Raw genomic sequence first — 9179 nt, 5'->3', positions numbered from 1 at the left:
CCTCCTAAGTTAATATTTCCTAAATGTCATCACCTAACCCTTAGAATCACTTGTGTTATCTAGCCCATAGTTAGGGGGACTTATGACCTTTCCTGGCTTAGAAATAGCCTTTTCACCATGCACACACTAAAAAAGCAAATGAATAAGACACAAAAGAAAAGAAAAAAAGCAAGAAAGAGCATCTTTTAAGGAAAACACACACTTCTAGTTGACAAAGACATGCTCTTCTGTTGAGCGCACTCCTCCAGGTCAAAGAAGTGCGCCCTCCTAGAGCGCACTCCTTTGGGTCAAAGAAGTGCACCCTCCTAGAGCACACTCCTTCATGTTGAGAAAGTGCACCCTCCTTGAGCGCATTCCTTCTTGCCAGAGACATGTGCCCTTCTTGAATGCATGTATGCACTTCTTATTGCATGTGGGCGCACTCCTAGGAAATAGGAGCCCACATAAATTCCATTAACTAACTCATGTAATTTCCTTTAAATCAACCCAACTAATCACTCGTTTTCATAACAATTCTCATTTGGGTTGGGCGCATAGTTTTGGATCAAGAAATTATTCGTCAGTCTATGTTAAAAGTATGTTTTGCATGTTGAATATATTGATTTCCTTTCATGATTTCACTATCGATCTTGCTTTCCTTGCTAGAATTTTTTTTATTTTTTTTTTCCAGTTTATTTACTAGCGCTTATGTTCAATCTTATTTCTACAAGTATTAATTTGTTGTCACATGCTGAAACTCTACACATTCCTCAACTTTTCACATTCTCACCATGATTACAACATCATCCATACAATCTTGTGGATCCTTCTTCTTCTCGTTTTTATCACAAAATATTGTTGTTAGAATTTTTATTGAGCCATCCTTAGGAAGAATATACTTCTATAACAGAAAGCCCAATCAACTCTGAAAAGTGTGCCCAAATTAGACTAGTCTACCTCTTTAGTGCACTCCTTCAGCACGAAGAACTACACCCCCTCTTACCGCATGAGCACACCCTAAAGGCTTGAGTGAGTTTTCGTTGTCCCTTTAGAATGTGTTAGTGTGCCCTCCTATCCCTTTAGTTTGTGAGCACACCGTGGAGGTTTGAAGGCCTGAAGACATCTCCCTTCATCCCTTTGAAGTGCTCTAGTGCACCCTCTATATCTCCTTGAGCGCATGAGAAAAACATGAAGGCTTGAGGCTTGAAGACCCATCCTTCATCCCTTCAGAGTACGTTGGTGCACCCTTGAGGGTTTTCCTTGTCTTGCTTCAGTGCATGAGCGAACTACAAAGCCCCAAATGACCCTTGACCCCCCTTTCTGCTTTGAAGGTGCACTCTCCTTGTTTTCATGCCTATTTTCTTACGCATGAAAGTGATTATGTGTTGTCATTGATAGAATTACATTATTAGTACATTTAATGGCTCTTTGAATATGATTTGTTGAGATATTGCCACATATTTGGTTCCATAAAGCTAATCTTGTCATCATGAGTGTGTTGTCACAAACTGGTGTTCAAGCTACAAGTATTGTCACCCTTTCATCATCTGTTGGAGCCATGCCTCCTGCCACACATAAAGTGGCCTCTAAAGAAGCCTTAGAAGAAAGAAATAAGGAAGTTGTTGAAGTAACAAAGCCAACCATTCCCATTTATGTAGACACGCAACGCTTCATTGATAATTTTACTAAGGTCAGCAGCATAAAAGAGACATTTATACAAAAAAGGTTTCCTGAGAACTTGGTGGACTTGGAAGTATACATCAATATCAAGCAGTCCAAGATGCATAGAATCACATGCAAATTCCCAGTCACCCCCTGTTCATAAGTGATTGAGTGGATTATCATGTGCTTCATAGTGAAAGTGGTGGTCACATTACCACCTATTATGGAGAAGACATGTAGACTTACTACAAGATTCTTAGCCCCACAGAATATGAAAATAAATACTTATACACCAGATGGGCCAAACTTGACACAAGCGACATTATCAAATATTGGTGTCGAGAGTCTGCTAAGTTTCACCATTGCTCATCTATAGTGTATTCAACCAAGATTCTCAAAGATGTATATCAGTGTCTGACTTCCATGTGTTGTTGGTTGCATGGGTGGAAGAAAGCTGAGGTGTTTGAGGACAGCTAGATATATATGCTCAATATGGTGGTAAACCATGGTAAAGTCTACAGTTGGGCAGATATATTGTCATTTGATTTATAGCGTCAGGTGGGGCAAGTAAAAGCATCTTTGAGGGCGAATTAGGCCCAAAAATTCTATATGTATGCATTTCTACTCGATGGAATCTATGCACAATATGCACTCCCAACAATGTACTAGAACTGGACCCCTCAAGACTAGTTCCTAGTTTACTTTCACAACAGAGTGTTGTCAAAATAAACCTTTAGAGGCACATATGACATATTGGTTGAGCACTTCTTTACAATTATTTTTCATATGATATTTGATATCGATCCACCTTGCATGACCAATCAGGGGAACGATTCACTACGATGTATCGATATTGATTTGCAGTGATTGAGGGTACATACATTAGATGCTTTGGTTTTCATATATCTCATCATCTCATGTCATGATATGTGACCAATAAGGTGGTCTTGCAAGAAGTAGAAAATCAGTTGGACAAGGGATTGTCAGGAGTTCTTCATAGGAAGAAGAAATCCCCTTGGCCCACCTTCTCCTTGAGGACCAGACTATATGAGCTAAAGAGCCACACGTCAACAACGATAGAGATATAAGAGCTAGATCGCTTTCACTTCGCAACTAAATACTTTAATGGATATGATCCTAGGAGAGTGCACAAGCAACTTTGTGAAAGGATCGGTTTCAATTCGGGGTATTCATTAACGTCCACAAAAAAATATGAGAAGGTCAAGAACTGGTATAATGCAATTAGAAAGACACACCTAGAAATGGAGAACAGGTCACCCCAAGATCCAACAACTTAAGGTGAAGGAGGTAGAATAGATAACCCCTAAAGCAAGGGAAGTAGCTCCTAAAAACGGGATCATGTATGATTCGACATGCAAGAGCAGAAAGAAATGGAAATTTTATCCTTTCAACATAGGATCTATTCAAGGATAACATGAGAGGAGAGAAGTAGAAGAAGAGGAGAAGAGGAAGCAATATGTGTTGCTTGAAAAGCAATGAGAAGAAGAAGAAGGAAAGGAGAGGAAAAACAAAGGTAGTCTCGGGATGAAGAAGAAGCACAAAGGCTGGAGGAAGAATAATTGAATCTGGAGATAGAAGAGAAAGATTTTGAGGAAGAGGATACCATCCAACCCATGGATGATGAACTAGGTTCTCCAGAAGAACCTCCTCTCATAAGTGGTCATCTTCCATTTGGAGAAATGGGGATCACACCTCCATTGGAAGACAAAGTCATGGATGTATGTATGGCCATGTTTGATAAAGTTAAGATTCAGAGGACCATGTAGTAGATGAAAAGATACTTCCTGCATGATCCTCAGAATCTAGTCTCGGTTTCTATAGAAAAGGTGATAACTACCAACACCAAAAGGAATCTCAGAGAAATCATGGAAATGAATGTTTCTTTTGCTACAACAATGCATGACAAATATGAATATATGTTGAATGAGAATTCTATATTAAGGAGAGAATTTGCTACAGGGAAACAACAAGTGGAACATCTTGCAACGGAGAATCAACAGTTATCTTCACATATATCTAACACCGTAGAATGAAAGTCAACCATGCAGGAGGAAATGGGGTCGATGGAGGACAACATGGCACAATTATATGATGAGATAATACTTCTACAACAAGTGGTGGCTCCTCTTGTTGGAATTTAGAAGAAATCACAAGAAGTGGTAAAACTCTTGAAAGTAGCAAACCAAGCGATTGACCATATCTAGGAGTGGACTACCAAGTATCCATATGCTCTACAACATTTGGAAATAAAAGATAGGATTGTCATAGAGATAGACACAGTTCAACTGAGACTCCACCATAAAAATTATATGCATGTTTCTGAACAGTCAATTAGTATTATTGTTTCTTATAATCAACTGCACAATGGTTTCAAGTCTCTAGCACAAAAACATGGGATGCCTTCAATAGGAACACTTGAAGCAATCAGAGGCAAAGAAATCATCTTCTAGGAGATCAGGAAATACATTGAACAAATCAAGAAAGCAACAAAACAGGAAGGCTTGGAGGTCACCAAAGACATTATTCTATAATACACCATCACACTAATTAAAGCTCATATGAAACTTTCATAGTTGTGGAATAATGTATAGTCAAGATCCAAGACCATATTGATGGAGGCACTGGAGGTGAAGATGTGTTATGTAGGGCACTTGTCAGTTCATGTCAAAGCCATCTCAATGGAGTTCAGAGCATGACACACATACATTACAAATGAGCTCCATGAGGAAGCAAATGATTTTTCAATTTGATGAGACTTTGTCCCATTATCAATTTTGTCTTATGTAGCCACCGTCTCATATGTAATTTGTGTTTTGTAATCAATTATATGTAATTAAGTCAAAGAGACAGATGTGGAATGCGAATAGACACGTGGAATGTAATAAGTGATATATAGAATGTGAAAAGTCATAGGAGTTGAAGATTCATGAGGAAGCTCAAAGGTCATTGTTATTTGTTATAAATAGCTCCTCATAACTACAGCTAAGGGCTTGGATTCTTGGAGTATTTGTTTGGCTTCTCTTGTAGTGCATAGGAGATAGATCATTCATTGGAGAAGCAAGTTGTGGCTTCATGTTCCACTACTAGATATAGTGTTTCATATATGTAACAATCTACTTGGGATCTTCCAATCCTAATCATAAGCTCTATGAGTGAACACTTCTTCATTTATGTATCATAGATATAGTAGGACTATTCTTGTTATATTTATGGTATATGTTGATTTAGTTACATACTAAGTTAATGCACTAATTCATTGTTTAGCTATGGTTATTATCGAATAAGTGTTATGATTTCATGATTGTTGTTTATTACTTGGACTAATCTACAGGTAATCAACAATCATTTCTCTTCCTTCCCATGTCCACCTTTAGGATAGTACTACTACTCTTCTAACCAGAGGTTCATTTTACTTTTACCATTTGTGGATGCTCCCTCATGCACCTTACATTGGGTGTCTCACAAAGCTTACATACTTGCTTCCCAAAGAGGTGTTGTGATCTCTTGTGTGTTTGTAACCAACACATAACTTTGAAAACTTTCCAACGGTGGCTAGACCGTATAGCCAGATGGGACTCCTACACCAAATGGTTTGATGTCTAATTGGGACTTAACATCGGGGAGATCCCCTTACATGTCGAAAACATCCAACACATACAACATTTTTTATGCTAAAAGGAGGGCTAGATGACAAGATGAGCATATGAAGTCTGTTTGAATCTCTTACCTTTAAAGGCTTCATCCCAAACCATAATCCTGAGATGTTTTTCCAGAGCTTTAGATATAACGATCCCCACAAACGTTTTACATAACTAATCACATTTTAAATTTGATGGAAAGGGTAAAACAACCATCCTTGATTACGTAATTGATTTTTTTTCAGTTTTGTTTCATGAATGGTGTTTATTTTGAAGAAATACTCACATGATTGTCTACCCTTACATTGGATGGTCAAGTGATGCAATGGTGTTATTCTTTACCTACTGCTTCTATTTCATCTTTGAAGAAATTGATTAACGAGCTTTGTCGCATTTTAGACAAATATGAATATCAATATGTTCTTAATTATTTTGATCATCTCAAAATGGAATCGAATGAATCACTCAAACATTTTGTTGATTGATTCGTTTATCTTTGTTATGAATTTCCAGATGAGGATGTGGACTAGAAGTTCTTAGATGAAAAGTTTTATTTTTTAGTTTATATGTCAAGAAAATCTTTTGAAACTGATTCATTATACCCTCCCAATCAAAAATAATTTCATCATCTTAAGGAAGAACCGAATATGCCTTTTGTTACATGTCCCCCTCCTTTTGATGTCCTGTGTTTTGAACCTAAACCAATCACTAAATTGGAAGATCAATTTTCTAATGAAGAATTGATTTTTCTTTCACATCCATCCCTTTATGATGATTCGTCTAATCCTATCAATCAACCATATTCCAATCTTGATATCTCACTAGTCGGTCTTCAACCCATTAATGAAATTGAACCATTGGACAACCATCACCCTGATGATTTCATTTTTTCTGAATTGTACAGTGATGATTGTTCAAGTAACATGGATGAATCTTTGTTCCTATAAGAAGATTTAGATTTGCAAGAATTTCAAATGGAATCTGTGTGTTCGTCAAATATTTTCTTTCAAGTATATCTCTTTTGATCAAGAAGATGCTATGCTTATCAATGGGGATCTCTGTGGAAATCTCAAAAATTTATTTGATCAATCTCAATTTTCCTTTAAATATCATTATTTGAATGATGACTCTTATTTAGATAAGGAGATGACCATGTTTTCTCATAATTCAAAGTCAAGTCAGGTGAGTAGGACACTCTAGCCTACAATGATGGTTATGTCAGGTTCCTCTCACCTTGACAGTATTTGCGATTTTGGTCACTTCAAGATTCTCTCACAAGATCATGTTGTTATTGTCATCTCATTGAATCTCAACTCTCTATTGATGGATTTTTCTTCACATTAAATTTTTTAGCCCTCAAGGAAGAAATTTTAAGTTTACAAAAGATTCTTCGGTGAAGATCACATGAAACATCATTTGTCGACACGTTTCGAACCAACCAGTGTGGTTCATCGTCAGGACAAGTTGAAGAAATAGATCCAGCTTCGCAAGTTAAATAGACAGAGCAGAGCCTCCACCGGTGATCTTCGCCGAAGAATCTTTTGTAAACTTGAAGAAATTTTAATTTGATTATTGAGCTTCAACCGCCACACCCCACCTCTAGGGAATATTTAATATGCGATGCGGAAGAAAAGAGTGATCTTAATGACTGTTAAATTCTTCAATCTAACCTATCTTCTGCATCATCCATCAAAGAATCTCACTCGCATGACAACATGGATTGTGGTCAACCTATGGATATCACTTATGATGTGGATCTGTCTTTGATTAGTTTTTCCTGTCAAAATTTCCCTAAAGGTTGTTTCCATGATCCTATTATAGATTCCCTTGAGGAATCTTATCATTCAGGACCTATTTCTCATGGCATGTACTTGCATGTGCTTCTTCGAGTCTTATATGGTGATAGATATGGTAATTACTGTTATTCTTGAGTCTCTCATTTGATAAAACAGTCGAGTGTGTTACACCATTGTGATTGCACTTCCTATTTCTATGTGTCAGTGTGCATGTTTGCATTGTATATCCTTGTCACTGCATTACATTTTATTTTGATCTCACATGATCACATCCCTCCACCCAAAGGTAAGGATCAAATTCTATGGACGCATTGAAGTTCCATTTCACATGACCTAACCCTATGCTATTTAGTTTAGGATAGGATAGGTTTTATTTATTCTTGAATAAACCTAGTTGTGAGCTTCAAGATGATGTGGATAAAATTTTGTAAAATGAAAGCTGTGGCAACACACAACCCTTGGCTTATCTGTTACCCTCTTCCTTTATTGGTTTACATATTTCAAATCAATGATCATCAGATTGAAAATATGATCCTTCAGTCGATAAGCCATAAGAAAACCATGAGGACAATATCTATTTAAGATTGTCATTCCTACACTCAGTCCTGTTATGAATAATGTGTTCTTTCTTATCTATCTGAGTAGAGTAAGATAAGGGTAAAACATTTAGAAAATAAAGCATCAAAGGTCTTAAACCTGTCTCTAAAGGAGAAACCTCTTATGCTCTCAATAAGTCGGGATCCCTCTTTTGCCTATGAAAATAATAAGTGCCTATGAACATTCCTATGAAAAAATGAGAAAGGATTCCTGCATAGAGAGGTGAGGAAAGTGACTTCATCAGGGTATTGTCCAGCCTCGCTGGTAGCCAAGCAACATTTGTGTTCCTGAAGCGACTCTGTTGAGGTATTGTCAAGGCCTACTGGTAGTGGAGCGACGCCAAAGATGTAAAACTCATACTTTGATTCTTTTAACTCGTCATACTATATTACCCTTACAATGACACGATAATGCTATGGATTGCATTATGTTGTGTTACAACGAGCAGTGGAACTAGGAAGACTATCTTTAACTGGGAAAGAGCGGGGAGCTAAGGTAACTCACTAATTGAATCAATACTTCCTAAATAATTGAGGCTTCGTGCCTAAATGAAACTTTTTCAAAGAAGCTGGGGTTCTCCTAATGTGTCGTCAAATGTTTTCGTTGTGATAATGACCCTCCAAAGAGTTTTCCTAAGTCAATTTTAGAGCGTAATTGAACCGTCGTTTCAAGCTCCTTACTGTCGTCGTATTATTTGTTTTTTTATTCTTATGTTTCCTCCTAGTGTCGCATCCTCCTAAGTGAATGTTTCCTAAATGTTGTCACCTAACACTTAGAAGAACTTGTGTTATATAGCCCATGCTTAAGTGTAATTATGACTTTTCTTGACTTAGAAACTAGCCTTTTAACCATGCACGATCCAGGTGGCTCTAGACACACTCAGAATTCAACAATCGTTATGGAAAGCCTCAAAAATAAAGTTATCGGATTGAAGTCAAACTAATACCAGATCGTAGTGCTCTTCAGCCTGGTTCCAACGATACAAACAACACTCAAATCCGAGTTTGTACACTTAGGATATAGCCAATCAAAGTTCTAGTCAAACTAGGCCCAGTGGCAACCACTAACGAGGCAACAATTTGGAAATTTCCCAGCACATGGAATCTGATGGTCGGAAAAGGAAAATTTGTCACCTCTTTAAAATCGCCAATGACCTCTGATTTTTCAGCCAGAGGCTTTTAACTTATATATTATAAAATATATAAAAATTTAAAAATAAATAATAATTTATGATGGGTTGGCGGCCACCCCTGCCAACATGTCATATTAATTATGGGGTGGTAGCCAGTCAAACCTCGCCACCCTCGTTCATTGACATAATCATGACCATATACGTTGGGGTAGGCGGGTGTTGAATCGCCACCAACCAATGGGTTGGCCTGCTGGCAGCGACCCCAAAATAAACCAACACCATAAATTTTCATTAATAAACCACCAACAGATTTGTTAATATACCAACAACGCCATAAATTGAACTCCATATGAA

This window comes from Pinus tabuliformis, chromosome 1_1 (genome assembly GCF_031772625.1).
Source record: "Pinus tabuliformis cultivar Carrire ecotype Pingquan chromosome 1_1, CPIR1, whole genome shotgun sequence".
In the NCBI taxonomy this organism is placed as follows: Eukaryota; Viridiplantae; Streptophyta; class Pinopsida; order Pinales; family Pinaceae; genus Pinus; species Pinus tabuliformis.
Note: the sequence above shows the minus strand (reverse complement) of the source record.